Source organism: Arachis ipaensis, chromosome B1 (genome assembly GCF_059453495.1).
Source record: "Arachis ipaensis isolate K30076 ecotype BB chromosome B1, ASM5945349v1, whole genome shotgun sequence".
Lineage (NCBI taxonomy): Eukaryota > Viridiplantae > Streptophyta > Magnoliopsida > Fabales > Fabaceae > Arachis > Arachis ipaensis.
Genome location: NC_142436.1, coordinates 102,595,331 through 102,616,512, shown reverse-complemented (window position 1 = coordinate 102,616,512; position 21,182 = coordinate 102,595,331). Strand labels below are relative to the sequence as shown.

General features: G+C 38.2%; 1 non-coding gene across 1 annotated transcript; it reads right to left on the bottom strand.

Annotated features, from left to right (window-relative positions):
- Positions 1 to 20,326: 20,326 nt before the first annotated feature.
- LOC148577698 (small nucleolar RNA R71) lies at positions 20,327 to 20,433 on the bottom strand. The gene has a single exon (XR_015903388.1). It is a non-coding gene; the product is annotated as a small nucleolar RNA R71 (small nucleolar RNA).
- Between the last annotated feature and the right edge of the window lie 749 nt (positions 20,434 to 21,182).

Here is a 21,182-nt window from a genome sequence, read left to right as displayed (position 1 = left end):
CGTCACAAACCAGAGTTGAACGCCAGAAATACGTTACAACCTGGCGTTCAACTCCAGAAAGAGCCTCTGCACGTGTAACATTCAAGCTCAGCCCAAGCACAGACCAAGTGGGCCCCGGAAGTGGATTTATGCATCAATTACTTACTTCAGTAAACCCTAGTAGCTAGTTTAGTATATATAGGACCTTTTACTATTGTATTTTCATCTTTTGATCATTTTTAGATCTCTAGACCTCCATGGGAGGCTGGCCACTCGGCCATGCTTACCCTCTATTCACTTATGTATTTTTCAACGGTAGAGTTTCTGCACTCCATAGATTAAGGTGTGGAGCTCTGCTGTTCCTCAAAGATTAATGCAAAGTACTACTGTTTTTCTATTCAACTCAACTTATTCCGCTTCTAAGATATTCATTCGCACTTCAACATGAATGTGATGAACGTGACAATCATCATCATTCCCTATGAACGCGTGCCTGACAACCACTTCCGTTCTACCTTCGATTGAATGATTATCTCTTGGATCTCTTAATCAGAATCTTCGTGGAATAAGCTAGATGGATGGCGGCATTCATGAGAATCTGGAAAGTCTAAACCTTGTTTGTGGTATTCCGAGTAGGACTCTGGGATTGAATGACTGTGACGAACTTCAAACTCGCGAGTGCTGGGCGTAGTGACAGACGCAAAAGGAGGGTGAATCCTATTCCAGTATGATCGAGAACCTCAGATGATTAGCCGTGCTGTGACAGAGCATTTGGACCATTTTCACAAGAGGATGGGATGCAGCCATTGACAACGGTGATGCCTCCAGACAATTAGCCATGCAGTGACAGCGCATCGGACCATTTTCCAGAGAGGATCAAAAGTAGCCATTGCCAATGGTGATGTCCTTACATAAAGCCAGCCATAAAAAGGAGTAAGACTGATTGGATGAAGACAGCAGGAAAGCAGAGGTTCAGAGGAACGAAAGCATCTCTATGCGTTTATCTGAAATTCTCACCACTGATTTATATAAGTATTTCTATCCTTATTTTATTATTTATTTTCGAAAACTCCATGACTATTTTATATCCGCCTGACAGAGATTTACAAGATGACCATAGCTTGCTTCATACCGACAATCTCCGTGGAATCGACCCTTACTCACGTAAGGTTTATTACTTGGACGACCCAGTGCACTTGCTGGTTAGTTGTATCGAAGTTGTGAATGAAAAACAATTTATTAAGACGTGCGTACAAAGTTTTTGGCGCCGTTGCCTGAGATCACAATTTCGTGCATCAAGTTTTTGGCGCCGTTGTCGGGGATTGTTCGAGTTTGGACAACTGACGGTTCATCTTGTTGCTCAGATTAGGTAATTTTCTTTTTGTTTTATTTTCAAAAAATTTTTCAAAAATCTTTCAAAAATTTTCCCTTTGTTTTCGAAAAAATTTTCCAAAAAAATAAAATATCTTTTTCTTCAGAATTTTTAAGAATGAATTCTAGAGTTTCATGAAAAATGTTGGAGCCTGGCTGGCTGTAAAGCCATGTTTAATTCCTCTAGATAGAGGCTTCCAACCATCAGCATAGAGGCAAGTTAATTGGAATGTCAGATGTGGCATGTCTGAGTTACATACTAAAGCTTGGTTGGCTATTAAGCCATGCCTAACCCTCAGATTGGAGCTTTAGAATAAGAGTGCAAGATTCCTGGAATTCATATTAAAAATTTTGGAATCCTTATTTTTCTTTTTCAAATAATTTTCGAAAAATCCAAAAAAATTTTAGAAAATCATAAAAATAAAAAATATTTCATTTTTCTTGTTTGAGTCTTGAGTCAATTTTTAAGTTTGGTGTCAATTGAATGTTTTAAAGTTTGCATAAAATTTTCGAAAAATTCATGCATTCATAGTGTTCTTCACGATCTTCAAGTTGTTCTTGGTAAGTCTTCTTGTTTGATCTTGATGTTTTCTTGTTTTGTGTTATATGGTGTTTTTCATATGCATTCTTGAATTCTTAGTGCCTAAGCATTAAAGATTTCTAAGTATGGTGTCTTGCATGTTTTCTTTGCATCAAAAATTTTTCAAAAATATGTTCTTGATGTTCATCATGACATTCATAGTGTTCTTGGTGTTCATCTTGACATTCATAGCATTCTTGCATACATTCATTGTTTTGATCCAAAATTTTCATGCATTGCATCACTTTCATGTTTTTATCTTTCATCATAAAAAAATTCAAAAATCAAAAAAATATCTTTCCTTTTTTCACTCAGAAATTTTGAAAATTAGATTTGACTTTATCAAAAATTTTTAAAATCTAGTTGTTTTTATGAGTCAAATCAAATTTTAAATTTAAAAGTTTTATCTTTTTCAAAATCTTTTCAAAAATCAAATCTTTCTCATTTTTCTTATTTATTTTCGAAAATTATAAAAATCTTTTTCAAAAATTCTTTTTTTATTTTATCTCATAATTTTCGAAAATATTATCAACAATTAATGTTTTGATTCAAAAATTTCAAGTTTGTTACTTGCTTGTTAAGAAAGATTCAAACTTTAAGTTCTAGAATCATATCTTGTGATTTCTTGTGAATCAAGTCATTAATTGTGATTTTAAAAATCAAATCTTTTTCAAAACTAATTTCAATCATATCTTTTCAAAAATATCTATTTATCTTATCTTTTTCAAAATTATATCTTTTTCAAAAAAAAATTTTTGATTTTAAAATATCCTCTCTAACCTCCTATCCTCTTATCTTTTCAAAATTGATTTTCAAAATTTGTTTCAACTAACTAACTAACTTTTTGTTTGTTTCTTATCTTTTTCAAAACTACCTAACTAACTCCCTCTCCCTCTAATTTTCGAAAATATCTTCCCTCTTTTTCAAAATTTCTTTTTAATTAACTAATTATTTTAATTTTTTATTTTAATTTTCGAAAAATTACTAACCTTTTTCAAAAACTATTTTCAAAAATCACTAACTCTTTTTCAAAAATAATTTTCGAAAATTCTCCTTCTCTCTCATCTCCTTTTATTTTATTCATCTACTAACACCTCTCTTCATCCCACATCTCTGCTCTCCTTACCCTTGTGTTTCTTTCTTTACATTACATTCTTTTCTTCTTCTACTCACACAGGGGAACCTCTATACCTGTGGTCAAAAGGATCCCTATTATTATTTTTCTGTTCCCTCTTTTTCATATGAGCAGGAGCAAAGACAAGAATATTCTTGTTGAAGCAGATCCAGAACCTGAAAGGACTCTGAAGAGGAAACTAAAAGAAGCTAAATTACAACAATCCAGCAAGCACCTTTCAGAAATTTTTGAACAAGAAGAGGAGATGGCAACCGAAAATAATAATAATGCAAGGAGGATGCTTGGTGACTTTACTGCACCTAATTCCAATTTACATGGAAGAAGCATCTCCATCCCTACCATTGGAGCAAACAATTTTGAGCTTAAGCCTCAATTAGTTTCTCTGATGCAGCAGAACTGCAAGTTCCATGGACTTCCATCTGAAGATCCTTTTCAGTTCTTAACTGAATTCTTGCAGATCTGTGATACTGTTAAGACTAATGGAGTAGATTCTTAAGTCTACAGGCTCATGCTTTTCCCTTTTACTGTAAGAGACAGAGCTAGAGTGTGGTTGGACTCTCAACCCAAAGATAGCCTAAACTCTTGGGATAAGCTGGTCACGACTTTCTTAGCCAAGTTCTTTCCTCCTCAAAAGCTTAGTAAGCTTAGAGTGGATGCTCAAACCTTCAGACAGAAAGAAGGTGAATCCCTCTATGAAGCTTGGGAGAGATACAAGCAACTGACCAAAAAGTGTCCTTCTGACATGCTTTCAGAATGGACCATCCTGGATATATTCTATGATGGTCTGTCTGAATTAGCTAAAATGTCATTGGATACTTCTGCAGGTGGATCCATTCACCTAAAGAAAACGCCTGGAGAAGCTCAAGAACTCATTGACATGGTTGCTAATAACCAGTTCATGTACACTTTTGAAAGGAATCCTGTGAATAATGGGACGCCTATGAAGAAGGGAGTTCTTGAAATTGATACTCTGAATGCTATATTAGCTCAGAATAAAATATTGACTCAGCAAGTCAATATGATTTCTCAGAGTCTGAATGGAATGCAAGCTGCATCCAATAGTACTCAAGAGGCATCTTCTGAAGAAGAAGCTTATGATCCTGAGAACCCTGCAATAGCAGAGGTAAATTATATGGGTGAACCTTATGGAAACACCTATAACCCATCATGGAGAAATCATCCAAATTTCTCATGGAAGGATCAACAAAAGCCTCAACAAGGCTTTAACAATGGTGGAAGAAACAGGTTTAGCAATAGCAAGCCTTTTCCATCATCCACTCAGCAACAGACAGAGAACTCTGAACAAAACACTTCTAATTTAGCAAACTTAGTCCCTGATCTATCTAAGGCCACTGTGAGTTTCATGAATGAAACAAGGTCTTCCATTAGAAATTTGGAAGCACAAGTGGGCCAGCTGAGTAAAAGGATCACTGAAATCCCTCCTAGTACTCTCCCAAGTAATATAGAAGAAAATCCAAAAGGAGAGTGCAAGGCCATTGACATAACCACCATGGCCAAACCTGTAAGGGAGGTTGAGGACGTGAATCCCAATGAGGAAGACCTCCTGGGACGTCCAGTGATCAATAAGGAGCTTCCCTCTGAGGAACCAAAGGAATCTGAGACTCATCTAGAGACCATAGAGATTCTATTGAACCTCCTTATGCCATTCATGAGCTTTGATGAGTATTCTTCTTCTGAAGAGAATGAGAATGTTACTGAAGAGCAAGTTGCCAAGTACCTTGGTGCAATCATGAAGCTGAATGCTAACTTGTTTGGTAATGAGACTTGGGGAGATGAACCTCCCCTGTTCACCAATGAACTAAATGCATTGGATCAATCGAGAATGCCTCAGAAGAAACAGGATCCTGGAAAGTTCCTAATACCTTGTACCATAGGCACCATGACCTTTGAGAAGGCTCTATGTGACCTTGGGTTAGGGATAAACCTCATGCCCCTCTCTGTAATAGAGAAACTGGAAATCTATGGGGTGCAAGCTGCCAGAATCTCATTAGAGATGGCAGACAATTCCAGAAAACAGGCTTATAGACAAGTAGAAGACGTACTAGTAAAGGTTGAAGGCCTTTACATCCCTACTGATTTCATAGTCCTAGATACTGGGAAGAATGATGATGAATCCATCATCCTTGGAAGACCCTTCCTAGCCACAGCAAGAGTAGTGATTGATGTTAACAGAGGTGAACTATTCCTTCAATTGAATGAGGACTTCCTTGTGTTTAAAACTCAAGGTCATCCTTCTGTAAACATGGAAAAGAGGCACAACAAGCTTCTCTCAAAACAGAGTCAACCAGAGCCCCCACAGTCAAACTCTAAGTTTGGTGTTGGGAGGCCATAACCAAACTCTAAGTTTGGTGTTGAACTCCCATATCCAAACTCTAAGTTTGGTGTTGGGGAGTCTCAACAATGCTCTGAACATTTGTGAGGCTCCATGAGAGCCCACTGTCAAGCTATTGACATTAAAGAAGCGCTTGTTGGGAGGCAACCCAATTTTTATTTAATTATATTTTTATTAGTTATATGTCTTTATAGGTTCATGATCATGTGGAGTCACAAAAACAACTGAAAAAATTGAAGAAAAATAAAAAACAGCAGAAGAAAAATCACACCCTGGAGGAAGACCTTACTGGCGTTTAAACGCCAGTAAGAAGCATCTGGCTGGCGTTCAACGCCAGAACAGAGCATGGTTCTGGCGCTGAACGCCCAAAATGGGCAGCATCTGGGCGTTTGAACGCCAGAATGGCACCCTGGAGAAGAGCTGGTGCTGAACGCCCAGAACAAGCATGGTTCTGGCGTTCAACGCCAGAAATGGGCAACAAATGGGTGCTCAACGCCCAGAACAAGCACCAATCTGGCGCTGAACGCCCAGAGTTGTGTGTAAGAGCATTTTGCATGCCCAATTTGGTGCAAGGTTGTAAATCCTTGAACACCTCAGGATCTGTGGACCCCACAGGATCACCTCAGGATCTGTGGACCCCACAGGATCACCTCAGGATCTGTGGATCCCACAGGATCCCCACCTACCTCCACTCACTTCTTCTCACCCCTCTTTCACACAATCCCATAAACACTCTTCCCCAAAACTCTTCACCAATCACCTCAATCTCTCTTCTCTATCACCACTTCACCATTCACATCCATCCACTCTTCCCCATAAACCTACCTCATAAACCCCACCTACCTTCAAAATTCAAAATCAAATTCCCACCCAAAACCCACCCTTATGGCCGAACCTTACCCCCCTCCCTTCCCTATATAAAGCCCTCCATTCTTCTTCAAATTCACACAACACAACCCTCTCTTCCCCTTCTTGTCCGAAACAACTCTCTCTCTCCCTCTTCTCCATTTCTTCTTCTTCATCTATTCTTTCTTCTCTTGCTCGAGGGCGAGCAATATTCTAAGTTTGGTATGGTAAAAGCATAAGCTTTTTGTTTTTCCATTACCATTGATGGCACCCAAGACCGGAGAATCCTCTAGAAAAGGGAAAGGGAAGATAAAAGCTTTCACCTCCGAGTCATGGGAGATGGAAAGATTCATCTCCAAAGCTCATCAAGACCACTTCTATGATGTTGTGGCCAAGAAGAAGGTGATCCCCGAGGTCCCTTTCAAGCTCAAGAGAAATGAGTATCCGGAGATCCGACATGAAATCCAAAGAAGAGGTTGGGAAGTTCTAACAAACCCCATCCAACAAGTCGACATCCTAATGGTTCAAGAGTTCTATGCCAATGCATGGATCACTAAGAACCATGATCAAAGTAAGAACCCGAATCCAAAGAATTATATTACAATGGTTCGGGGGAAATACTTAGATTTTAGTCTGGAAAATGTGAGGTTGGCGTTCAACTTGCCTATGATGCAAGGAGATGCACGCCCCTACACTAGAAGGGTCAACTTTAATCAAAGGTTGGACCAAGTCCTCATGGACATATGTGTGGAAGGAGCTCAATGGAAGATTGAATCCAAAGGTAAGCCGGTTCAACTAAGAAGACTGGACCTCAAGCCTATAACTAGAGGATGGTTAGAGTTCGTCCAATGCTCCATCATCCCCACTAGCAACCGATCTGAAGTTACTGTGGATCGGGCCATCATAATCCATAGCATCATGATTGGAGAGGAAGTAGAAGTTCATGAAGTCATCTCCCTTGAACTCTACAAAATAGCCGAAAAGCCCTCTCCTGGGGCAAGGCTAGCTTTTCATCATCTTATTTGCCATCTATGTTACTCAGCTGGAGCTTCCATAGAAGGAGACATTCCCATTGAGGAAGAGAAGCCTATCACTAAGAAAAGGATGGAGCACGCAAGAGAGCCCATTCATGGATCCCAAGAGACGCATGAAGCTCATCACCATGAGATCCCGGAGATGCCTCAAATGCATTTTTCTCCACAAAACTATTGGGAGCAACTCAACACCTCCCTAGGAGAATTGAGTTTTAACATGGGACAATTAAGGGTGGAACATCAAGAGCACTCTATCATCCTTCATGAAATTAGAAAAGATCAAAAAGCAATGAGGGAGGAGCAACAAAGACAAGGAAGAGACATAGAAGAGCTCAAGGACATCATTGGTTCCTCAAGAAGGAAACGCCACCATCACTAAGGTGGACTCATTCCTTGTTCTTACTTTCTCTGTTTTTCGTTTTCTATGTTAAGTGCTTATCTATGTTTGTGTCTTCATTATATGATCATTAGTATTTAGTAACTTTGTCTTAAAGTTATGAATGTCCTATGAATCCATCACCTCTCTTAAATGAAAACTGTTTTAATTCAAAACAACAAGAAGTACATGAGTTTCGAATTTATCCTTGAACTTAGTTTAATTATATTGATGTGGTGACAATACTTTTTGTTTTCTGAATGAATGCTTGAACAGTGCATATGTCTTTTGAAGTTGTTGTTTAAGAATGTTAAATATGTTGGCTCTTGAAAGAATGATGACAAGGAGACATGTTATGTGATAATCTGAAAAATCATAAAAATGATTCTTGAAGCAAGAAAAGCAGCAAAGAACAAAGCTTGCAGAAAAAAAAATAGCGAAAAAAAAAGAGAGAAAAAGCAAGCAGAAAAAGCAAGCAGAAAAAGCAAGCAGAAAAAGCCAAAGCTCTTAAAACCGAAAGGCAAGAGCAAAAAGCCAATAACCCTTAAAACCAAAAGGCAAGGGTAAATAAAAAGGATCCCAAGGCTTTGAGCATCAGTGGATAGGAGGGCCTAAATGAATAAAATCCTGGCCTAAGCGGCTAAACCAAGCTGTCCCTAACCATGTGCTTGTGGCGTGAAGGTGTCAAGTGAAAACTTGAGACTGAGCGGTTAAAGTCAAAGTCCAAAGCAAAAGAAGAGTGTGCTTAAAAACCCTGGACACCTCTAATTGGGGACTTTAGCAAAGCTGAGTCACAATCTGAAAAGGTTCACCCAATTATGTGTCTGTGGCATTTATGTATCCAGTGGTAATACTGGAAAACAAAGTGCTTAGGGCCACGGCCAAGACTCATAAAGTAGTTGTGTTCAAGAATCAACATACTGAACTAGGAGAATCAATAACACTATCTGAAATCTAAGTTCCTATAGATGCCAATCACTCTGAACCTCAATGGATAAAGTGAGATGCCAAAACTATTCAAGAGGCAAAAAGCTACAAGTCCCGCTCATCTGATTGGAGCTATGTTTCATTGATAGTTTGGAATTTATAGTATATTCTCTTCTTTTTATCCTATTTGATTTTCAGTTGCTTGGGGACAAGCAACAATTTAAGTTTGGTGTTGTGATGAGCGGATAATTTATACGCTTTTTGGCATTGTTTTTAGTATGTTTTTAGTAGGATCTAGTTACTTTTAGGGATGTTTTTATTATTTTTTATGTTAAATTCACATTTCTGGACTTTACTATGAGTTTGTGTGTTTTTCTGTGATTTCAGGTATTTTCTGGCTGAAATTGAGGGACTTGAGCAAAAATCAGATTCAGAGGTAGAAGAAGGACTGCTGATGCTGTTGGATTCTGACCTCCCTACACTCAAAGTGAATTTTCTGGAGCTACAGAACTCAAAATGGCGCGCTTCCAATTGCGTTGGAAAGTAGACATCTAGGAATTTTCAGCCATATATAATAGTCCATACTTTGGCCGAGTTTAGACGATGTAAAAGGGCGTTGAACGCCAGTTCTACGCTGCTGTCTGGAGTTAAATGCCAGAAACACGTCACAAACCAGAGTTGAACGCCAGAAATATGTTACAACCTGGTGTTCAACTCCAGAAAGAGCCTCTGCACGTGTAACATTCAAGCTCAGCCCAAGCACACACCAAGTGGGCCCCGGAAGTGGATTTATGCATCAATTACTTACTTCTATAAACCCTAGTAGCTAGTTTAGTATATATAGGACTTTTTACTATTGTATTTTCATCTTTTTATCATTTTTAGATCTCTAGACCTCCATGGGAGGCTGGCCACTTGGCCATGCTTACCCTCTATTCACTTATGTATTTTTCAACGGTAGAGTTTCTACACTCCATAGATTAAGGTGTGGAGCTCTGCTGTTCCTCAAAGATTAATGCAAAGTACTACTGTTTTTCTATTCAACTCAACTTATTCCGCTTCTAAGATATTCATTCGCACTTCAACATGAATGTGATGAACGTGACAATCATCATCATTCCCTATGAACGCGTGCCTGACAACCACTTCCGTTCTACCTTCGATTGAATGATTATCTCTTGGATCTCTTAATTAGAATCTTCGTGGTATAAGCTAGATGGATGGCGGCATTCATGAGAATCCGGAAAGTCTAAACCTTGTCTGTGGTATTTCGAGTAGGACTCTGGGATTGAATGACTGTGATGAACTTTAAACTCGCGAGTGCTGGGCGTAGTGACAGACGCAAAAGGAGGGTGAATCCTATTCCAGTATGATCGAGAACCTCAGATGATTAGCCGTGCTGTGACAAAGCATTGGGACCATTTTCACAAGAGGATGGGATGCAGCCATTGACAACGGTGATGCCTCCAGACGATTAGCCATGCAGTGACAGCGCATCGGACCATTTTCCAGAGAGGATCAAAAGTAGCCATTGCCAACGGTGATGTCCTTACATAAAGCCAGCCATAGAAAGGAGTAAGACTGATTGGATGAAGACAGCAGGAAAGCAGAGGTTCAGAGCAACGAAAGCATCTCTATGCGTTTATCTGAAATTCTCACCACTGATTTACATAAGTATTTCTGTGCACCAAGTTTTTGGCGCCGTTGCTGGGGATTGTTCGAGTTTGAACAACTGACGATTCGTCTTGTTACTTAGATTAGGAAAAATTTATCTTTTTGGTTTAGAGTCACTAAAATTGAGTCTTCTATTATTATTTTTTTGTTAAAATTTTAAAATTCTTGTTTTCTTTTTCTAGATTTTTTTTGAAAATTTTTAATAAATAGATAAAAACCAATAAACTAATAATTGAGTCTTCTGTTTGAGTTTAGTTTCATGTTTTAAGTTTGGTATCAATTGCATATTCTTATTTTCCTTCAATTTTTCGAATTGTATGTTCCTTTCATTCTTCATATTTTCGAGTTTTATGTTCCTTGTTCTTTCTTGATCTTTAAGTTGTTCTTGTTTATTTTGCTTGTTTGATCTTCAGTTTTTCTTGTTTTGTGTCTTTCCTTGTTTTTCTTGTGCACTTTCGAATTATTAGTGGTCAAAGTATAAAAAAAATATTTAAGTTTGATGTCCTTTGTGTTTTTATTTTCCTAAAGATTTTCAAAATTTGTTCTTGGTGTTCATTTTGATCTTCAAAGTGTTCTTGGTGTTCATCTTGATATTCAAAGTTTTCTTGTTTGTTTTCTTTGTTTTGATATAAAAATTCCAAGTTTGGTGTCCTTTTATTGTTTTTCTCTTTCCTCATTAAATTCAAAAAAATATATTTTCCTTTATTTACTCATCATTTTCGAATTCCTTAGGTTGACTTAATCAAAATTTTTAAAATTTGGTAGTTTCTTGTTAGTCAAGTTAAAATTTCAATTTAAAAAATTTATCTTTTTAAATATTTTTCAAAAAAAATTCTTTTCCAATTTTCTTTTTTATATTTTTCAAAAATCTTTTATAAAATTTTTCAAAATTTTTTTCTTTTTTTTTAATTTTCAAATTACTTGTCCTATTTTATTATTTTGATTGAAAAATTTTAAGTTTGGTGTCTTCTTGTTAAGAAAGTTTCAACCTTTAAAATTTTAAAATCATATCTTTTTCAAATCTTTTCTTTTATTTATTTATTTTCTTACAAGTATCTTTAATTTTAAGACATATCTCTTTCAAAACTTCCTAACCACTTTCTCTCTCTTCTTTTTTCGAAAATCCTCACTCATAATTTTTTAAATCTTTTTAATTAATTAATTAATTTAGTTTTCTAATTTTTTTTATTTCTTTTAATTTTCGAAACTTATACCATTTTTTCCATTTACTTTATTTTAATTTCTTTAATTTCAAATTAGCATTAAATAAATAAAATAAAAACAAAAATATTTTAATTTTTCCGTTATTCTAGTTTTATTTTTCAAAACATAATCCTTCTTCCACATCCATTTTTTTTGGTCTATCTCATCTTTCAATACTAGTGCTCTATATCCTGACATAGAGACATACATCTTTTCATTTCCTTGTTAACTGTGTATATAGAAATAAGAGAGGTTCATTATGGACTCAAGTGGAAATGAACAGTCCAGAAGGAGTCTGGGGTCATATGCTAACCCCACTAATGCTTCCTATGGGAGTAGTATTTGTATACCCCCTATCAGAGCCAACAGTTTTGAGCTAAACCCTCAGCTCATTATCATGGTGCAGCAAAATTATCAGTATTCTAGTATTCCACAAGAAGAACCTACTGAGTTTCTAGCACAGTTCTTACAAATTGCTGACACAGTACGTGATAAGGAAGTAGATCAGGATGTCTACAGATTATTACTATTTCTATTTGCTGTAAGAGATCAAGCTAAGAGGTGGTTAAATAACCAACCCACAGCAAGCATAAGAACATGGAAACAGTTATGAGACAAATTTCTGAATCAATATTTCCATCCTAAAAGGATGACACAGCTAAGGCTGGACATCCAAGGCTTTAAACAAGAGGATAATGAATCTCTTTATAATGCATGGGAGAGGTACAGAGAGATACTAAAGAAAAGGCCCCTCTGAAATGTTCTCAGAGTGGGTGCAGTTAGACATCCTTTACTATGGGCTTACAGAAAAGGCCCAGATATCTCTAGACCACTCAGTTGGTGGATCTATACAAATGAGAAAGACAATTGAAGAGGCTCAAGAGCTCATTGATACAGTTGCCAGAAATCAGCACCTGTACTCAAGTAGTGAGACCTCCATAAAAGAAGAGGCTGAGGCAGCATCAACTGAACTTAGTCCTCCAGAACAAATTATTAAACTCAATCACCAACTATTTTCTATAATGAAACAGTTAGCAGAATTTAAAGAGATGCTACAAGAAACCAAAGATGCTAACCAGAATATGGAAAAATAATTAAATCAGACAAGACAGTAGTTATCTAAACTGATAACAGAAGAATGCCAAGCTATTCATTTAAGGAGTGGAAAGACATTGAATGTCTTAACTCAAAGCAGCAGGAAGCCAAGAAAGGAACATCTGACAGAGGATGACTAAACCACTGCCCAAAATCCTTCAGAGGACAATAAGAGCCTAAAGAGGAATCATTCTGGCGTTTAAATGCCAGAAAAGGGTCAGAAGTTGGCATTAAATGCCCAATAGATGGCCAATGCTAGCGTTCAAATGCTAGAAAAGGGTGACAATCTGGCGTTAAATGCCCAAAAAGCACCCAATTCTGGCGTTCAAATGCCAATGAGGGATCAGTGATTTCAGGGCATTTTGGCTAGTTTCACTAACCTTTTCTTTACTGTTTTTAAGGTAGTTTCTTGCATTTTCTTAGAAAATAAGCTAGCTTTGGGTAGATATTCACTTACATCTTGATTCAAGCATACATTGTGCACTTTACATGATTTCATGAGAATTTTTCATGAATTACATGACAAATTGGATGATGCATTACTCATGAATTGGAGTAGAACTTTGATGCACTTTGTTGCTTGATTTCAGGACAAAGGAAGCAAAGAAGAACCACGTTAGCAGTCACGTTAGTCCCACAAACATGACCTCTAACGGGGAATGGGTGCTAACTTGCAAAGTTAATGAGAAAGGTAATCGCCAATAACGCCCTCGAAGCCATCATAAGCCCACGTTAAGAGTTAGTTAATGTGAACTTTAACGTGGAAGAAGACAACAAGGCCAACGTTAGTGACACTCTCCTTTGTAACTAACGTTGGACCAAGCTCATAATTTGCCACGTTAGTTGCCACGTTAACTTAGTTAACGTGGACTCTAACGTTAAAAAGCAAAAGAGAAGCCAACGTTAGTGACATTCACCTTTGTCACTAACGTTGGCCAAGCCTCCATATGCCACGTTAACTCCCACATTAACTTAGTTAACGTGGAAGCTAACGTGAAGAGAGCAATTGAAAGCCAACGTTAGTGACACTTACCTTTGTCACTAACGTTGGGGTGAACCACCAAGAGCCACCATGAGCAACGTTAACTCCCACGTTAACTTAGTTAAAGTGGGAGCTAACGTGGATAAAGAGATGATGAGCCAACGTTAGTGACACTCACCTTTGTCACTAACGTTGGAGATGGCTAGCATGACTACGTTAGAAGCCACGTTAACTTAGTTAACGTGGACTCTAACGTGGGAAAGAGGGGCACATTGGAACGTTAGTGACAAAGGTAAGTGTCACTAACGTTCTCGAAGGATTGGCATTACTACGTTAGAAGCAACTTTAACCTAGTTAACGTGGACTCTAACATAGGGACAAGGGAGGACTCTCCATGTTATTGGGAAAGGTAAGTCCTAATAACGTGTGCGAAGGACCAAGAGGCAAAGTTAGTGGTCACGTTAGTGCCACTAACGTTGAAGTCAACGTGATCATATTTGGGTTAGGAATGTTAGTGAAAAAGGTGATTGTCACTAACGTTCTCGAACCCACACTTTCACTTAACGTTGACAGTACTAACGTCCTAAGCCAAAGTCTCTGCCTACTTCACCTTTTCTCTCTGCAAGCAAAGCTAAGCCCAAGGAAAAGGATAACTGCTTCAAACTCAAGATCCAGAGGCCCATACCCAAGACTTGAAGAGCCAACTAGAAGATCAGAAGAGTAGTATATATAGGAGTAGTTTTGAATTAGTTTAGGGAGTTGAAAACTTTAGGGAGCCTTTGGCATAGAACTACTCTCTGTATTTTACTTTCTCTGCACTTCTAGTTTTACTTTCATCATGTATTCTCCATCTTGGTTTTCATTTTCCAGAGCTATGAACAACTAAACCCCTTTCATTGGGTTAGGGAGCTCTGTTGTAATTTGATGGATCAATATTAGTTTTCATTCTCCTTCTTCTATCTTTTCTCTTGATTTTACTAGAAAGCTTTTGATCTTCATCCAATTAGGTAGTTATCTTGGAAAAGAAGCTATTCATACTTGGATCTCTTCTGAACCTTGAAAGAGGAATGAAGAGATCATGCTAGAAATACTTTCTCATGCTGGACCAAATTGGGTTTGGATGGATATGTGACTATAATCCTACCAACACTTGATTTGGGAAATGCATGTGCTATAATCAGTGACCATACTTCATCTATTCTCATGAGCAATTGACCAAGGAATTGGCTATTGATCAAGATTTGAGAGATTAAATTACCAAGAAATTGGAATTCGATCACTTAAGATTGCCAAGGAGATCAATGAATGCATTGATTGAGGAAGAGATGAAAATGAACTTGATCCGGAGAATGCAACATCTCCTGAGCCCAATGAACTCCCCATTTTTGATCTTACCCACTCTCTTTAATTTCTGCCATTTGCTTTTATGAGCAATTACCCCATTCCCATTTAAGATTCTGCAATTTACTTTCCGCCATTTACATTCAGCCCTTTATTTCTAGCATTTACACTTTCTGCTATTTACTTTCCTGCCATTTAATTTTCTGCAAATCTCAAATCAAATTCTGGTTTGCTCAACTAGAACATTCCTCTAATTAAAGTTGCTTGATCAATCAATCTCTGTGGGATTCGACCTCACTCTATTATGAGTTTTTACTTGACGACAAATTCGGTACACTTGCCGAAGGAAATTTGTTGAGAGACAAGTTTCGTGTGCATCAATCAGACACACGCAAGGGCTGATAACAACCCCCTTAAGCAGGCTTCTCCAACTACTTCTGTAGGAAATAAACTTGCAGCAACTAAGGTTGAAGAATATAAAGCCAAGATGCCTTATCCTCAGAAACTCTGCCAAGCAGAACAGGATAAAGAATTTGCCCGCTTTGCAGACTATCTCAGGACTCTTGAAATAAAGATTCCGTTTGTAGAGGCACTTAAGCAAATACCCTCTTATGCTAAGTTCATGAAAGAGATCTTAAGTCATAAGAAGGATTGGAGAGAAACTAAAAAAGTTTTTCTCATTGAAGAATGCAGTGTAATCATTTTAAAAAGCTTACCAGAGAAGCTTAAAGATCCTGGAAGCTTTATGATACCATGCACACTATAGGATGCTTGTACCAAGATAGCTTTATGTAATCTTGGGGCAAGTATCAACCTGATACCTGCATCCACTATCAAAAAGCTTGGTTTGGCTGAAGAAGTTAAACCAACCCGGATATGCCTCCAACTTGCTGATGGCTCCATTAAAATTCCATCAGGCGTAATTGAGGACATGATTGTCAAGGTTGGGCCATTCGCCTTTCCCACTGACTTTGTAGTGCTAGAAATGGAGGAGCACAAGAGTGCAACTCTCATTCTAGGAAGACCTTTCCTAGCAACTGGATGAACCCTCATTGATGTCAAAAAAGGGGAGATAACCCTAAGAGTCAATGAGGATGAGTTTAAGTTGAATGTTGTCAAAGCTATGTAGCATCCAGACACATCAAAAGACTGCATGAGTGCTAATATCATTGACTCTCTGGTGGAAGAGGTCAATATGACTGAGAGTCTCGAATTAGAGCTAGAGGACATTTTTAAAGATGTTCAGCTTGATCTGGAGGAACCAGAGAAAACAAAAGAACCTCTGAAAACTCCTCAGGAAGAGGAGAAGCCACCTAAACTTGAGCTCAAACCACTACCACCCTCCCTGAAATATGCATTTTTGGGAGAAGATGACACTTTTCCGGTAATCATAAACTCTGCTTTAGAACCACAGGAAGAGAAAGCATTAATTTAGGTGCTAATGACACACAAGACAACTCTTGGGTGGTCCATAAGTGATCTTAAAGGCATTAGCCCAGCCAGATGCATGCACAAGATCATATTGGAGGATAATGCTAAACTAGTGGTTCAACCACAGAGGCAGCTAAATCCAGCCATGAAGGAGGTGGTGCAGAAATAGGACACTAAGTTACTAGAGGCTGGGATTATTTATCCTATTTTTGATAGCCCCTGGGTGAGCCCTGTCTAAGTTGTCCCCAAGAAGGGAGGCATGACAGTGGTTCATAATGAAAAAAATGAACTGGTTCCTACAAGAACAGTTATAGGGTGGCGTATGTGTATTAACTACAGAAGGCTCAATACAGCCACCAAGAAGGATCATTTTCCTCTATCATTCATAGACCAGATGCTAGAGAGACTAACAGGCCATGAATACTACTGCTTTTTTTATGGCTATTCAGGTTACAACCAAATTACAGTGGATCCTCAAGACCAAGAGAAAACAGCATTCACATGTCCATCCGGAGTATTTGCCTACAGAAGGATGCCATTTGGTATGTGCAATGCACCTGCAACCTTTCAGAGGTGCATGCTCTGTATCTTCTCTGATATGGTAGAGAAATTTCTGGAAGTCTTCATGGATGACTTCTCAGTATTTGGAGACTCATTCAGCTCCTGTCTTGACCATCTAGCACTTGTTCTGAAAAGGTGCCAAGAGACTAACCTGGTTTTAAACTGGGAGAAATATCACATTATGGTGACTGAAGGAATTGTCCTTGGGCACAAAATTTCGAACAAGGGAATATAGGTGGATAAAGCTAAGGTAGAGGTAATTAAAAAATTACCACCAGCTACCAATGTTAAGGCAATCAGAAGCTTTCTGGGGCATGCAGGATTCTATAGGATGTTTATAAAGGATTTTTCAAAAATTGCAAAACCTCTGAGTAATCTGCTAGCTACTGATACACCATTTATCTTTGACACAGAGTGTCTGCAGGCGTTTGAAACTTGATGCCAAGGCATCTTAGGCTAGTTTCACTAGCATTTTTCTGTTAGTTTTAGTTGTTTTATGCATTTTCTTGAGCTTAAAGTAACCAAGAATGGTTAAATGAATAACAAAGCAATGAACCATCCAAACAGTATGATTTTGATGCAAATTCCATGAGTTTTTAGTTATATTACTTGAATGCTATGAATGGAAGATTTCTCATGAAATTTTGCAAGACTTTGATGCAGTTGTTTGGATGATTTCAGGGAAGAAGAGGCTAGGCAAGGAAGCAACAAAATCAATAAAGGAAGCTTGAATATCACATGTGGAGTTTAAGTTCCAGTTTAAACTTAAACTGGAACTCAAACTACCAAGCCATATAATGCTGGGAACTATCAGTGGCGTTTAAGCTCCAGTTTAAGCTTAAACTAGAGCTTAAACGCCAAAATCATGAAAGCTGAGGAAAAGCTGAAAGTGGCGTTTAACCTCCAGTTTAACCTTAAACTGGAAGTTAAACGCCAGAAATGAGAAATGCACCAGGGAGCCATTTCCACGTTTAAGCTCCAGTTTAAGCTTAAACTGGAGCTTAAACGTGTTCGACCATTCTCCTCCAGGGTTGCTTTCTTCATTTCCACGTTTAAGCTTCAGTTTAACCTTAAACTGAAGCTTAAACGTGTTCGACAATCCACACTCCAGACTTGCCTTCTTCCATTTCCACGTTTAAGCTTCAGTTTAACCTTAAACTGAAGCTTAAACGTGTTCGACAACTCCACACTCCAGACTTGCCTTCTTCCATTTCCACGTTTAAGCTTTAGTTTAACCTTAAACTGAAGCTTAAATGTGCTTGAATTATACCACCTCCAGGAGTGTCCAACGTTTAAGTTGCAGTTTAAGCTTAAACTGCAACTTAAACGCCACTAATTGAAAAGGTTTCTGGGCCAAAGATATTGCAGTTTAAGTTAGCATTTGAGCACAAACATTAACTTAAACGTACTCTGGTATGAAACCCAATTGAATATCATGGTTTATGGGATTGGGCCTGAAGAATTGATGAGTCTGGAATTTCAAATTGTTGAGTCATGTGTCATTACTTGATTATCACTAAGTTGGCTCAATGAATGTTACAGAATTGGATCAGCAGCCTCATCAGGATTATGGATCATAAACCCAAAGCAAAAGGAAACCAGGGAAAGGCCTCAAAGCCCAAGAAACACAACAGAAGCTCAATTTAGAAAGTGTATAAATAGGATAGAATTTATGTTGGTTGGCACTCGGGGGGGAATTTTGGGGGATTACTTTTTCTAGTTTTCATACTTTTTGTAATTGAATTCAGAGCTATGACTCACTAAACCCCCTTTCATTGGGTTAGGGAGCTCTATTGTAATTCAATGAATCAATAATAGTTTTTATCTTCTTCTTCAATCTTTTCTCTTGAATTTTGTTAGAAAGCTTCTCGATCTAATTCCATTGGTTAGTTGTCTTGGGAAAGAAACAATCCATAATTGGAATCCTTCGGAACCTTGGGAAAGGAATGGAGGATTCATGCTAGAGAAGCTTTCTCACAGTGAATTGGATTGGGGTTTGGATGGATATTGTGACATGTAATCCTACCAAATTGTGGTTCATGAAACTGTGTGGTATAATCAGTGATCGAGCATCATCTCTTCTTATGAACATTTAAACCAAGGGATTGGGAATTTGTTTGTTTTTAGAGAGAATTGGTGAGCCAAGGGATTGGGATCCAATCATATAAGATTGCCAAGCAAAATTCAATGAATGCATTGGTTGAGGAAGGGATAAAAAAAAAATGTTTGATTCGGAGATCTCAATATCTCCTGAAACCCAATGAATTCCCCATTTCTGATCTATCACTTCTCTTTACATTCTGCAATTAAATTCATGCAATCACCCCGATCCCTTTTTAATTTCAGCAATTTAGCTTCTCGCTCTTTAATTCATGCAATTTTACATTCCGCAATTCTCATCTAAATCTTGATTCCGCTCAACTAGAACACACTTCTAATCCGAATTGCTCACTCAACCAATCCTTGTGGGATTCGACCTCACTCTATTGTGAGTTTTTACTTGACGATAACCGGTGCACTTGCCGGAAGGAATTTTTGCCGATCGTGCAATTTCTTAAAATCGTAGCATCAAGTTTATGGCGCCGTTGCCGGGGATTGGTTTTCGATTGACAATTCTCAAATTGGAAGTTAACTAGATTGAGCATTTTTCTTGCTTTGTTAATTCAGTTCAAGTTACTTGTTGAATTTTAATTTCTGCACTCTGTTACATGCTTTCTTTCTTTATGCCTTTAAATTCAAGCAACTAACTCACTGACTCACTAACTATTTGAATTAATTCCTCAACTGCTCTAACCATACTCTTCCATTAACCAAGAGTATTTCACTTGTTTGTTGCCTGTGCTGTGTTTTTGTATGACAGGTAGGAGAGGAGAGACATCAACTCCTCATTATACCGAACCAGAGAGGACCCTTCATAAACTTAGAAGGGAAGCAAGAGGGAAGAGAGTACTGGGAGAAGAAGAATCTGAAGGAGAATCTGAGGACAATTTTGAGGAAGCTCTAGATCTCAACATGGATAGAGAAGTTCACAACCATGAGAGAGCTGATGGAAACAATGCCATTCCCGAGAGGAGGGTTCTTGGTTCATACATAAACCCAACCTCTGGGAATTATGGTAGCAGCATTCAGAAACCACCCATTCAGGCCAACAATTTTGAACTCAAACCACAGCTAATATCACTTGTGGAGGATCATTGTTCATTTGGTGGGAGTGCTAATGAAGATCCAAACCAACATCTCACAAAATTCCTGAGAATTTGCGACACTGTGAAGTCCAATGGAGTCCAGGAAGATACCTATAAACTGCTCTTGTTCCCATTTTCACTTAGGGACAAGGCAGCTAAGTGGCTGGAATCATTCCCAAGGGGGAGCCTAACAACTTGGGATGAGGTGGAAAGCAAGTTTCTGGCACGTTTCTACCCCCCACAAAAGGTCAATAGCCTTCGATCTGAGGTTCAGACTTTTAGACAACAAGATGGTGAAACTCTCTACGAGGCATGGGAGAGGTTCAAGGATTTGACAAGGAAATGCCCACCAGACATGTTCCATGACTGGGTGCAATTGCATATTTTCTATGATGGACTTTCTTATGAATCAAGGAAGGCTGTAGACCATTCATCAGGAGGTTCATTGAACAGGAAAAAGACTGTGGAAGAAGCCATTGAAGTGATTGAGACAGTGGCTGAGAATGAGTACTACTATGCTTCAGAGAGACACAACACTAAGGGAGTCATGGAGCTGAACCATGTTGATACAATTTTAGCCCAAAACAAGGTGTTTGCCAAGCAACTAGCAGAGCTCACCAGGAAATTAGAAACAAAGCAAGTGGCTGCAATACACACACAAGATCAAGAGGAAGTAAGCACTGAAGGAGGTGATTGGGAAGAGGCCAATTATGTAGGAAATCAACAAAGGCAACCATATGATCCACATTCCAACACTTACAACCCAGGCTGGAAAAACCACCCAAACTTTGGGTGGGGAAACCAGCAAAACCAATATAACAAGTCCACATACCAAAACTCCAACCAAAGATTATACCAAGCCACACAAAACACTTACTCCCAACCATCATATCATGGCCAAAATAATCAACCTACCCAACCTAATCCGAACCAACAATTTCAAGATCAATTAAACAGGATAGAAGGAATGCTGGCAAACATGGGTTAGGACATAAGTGAGTTGAAAAGCTTTAGGGATGATGTGATATCTACCTTAAGGAACCATGGTGAAAAACTCAAGAGGATGGAGTCTCAAGTAGGAGAGCTATCTCAACAGGCCCCCAAGTCAA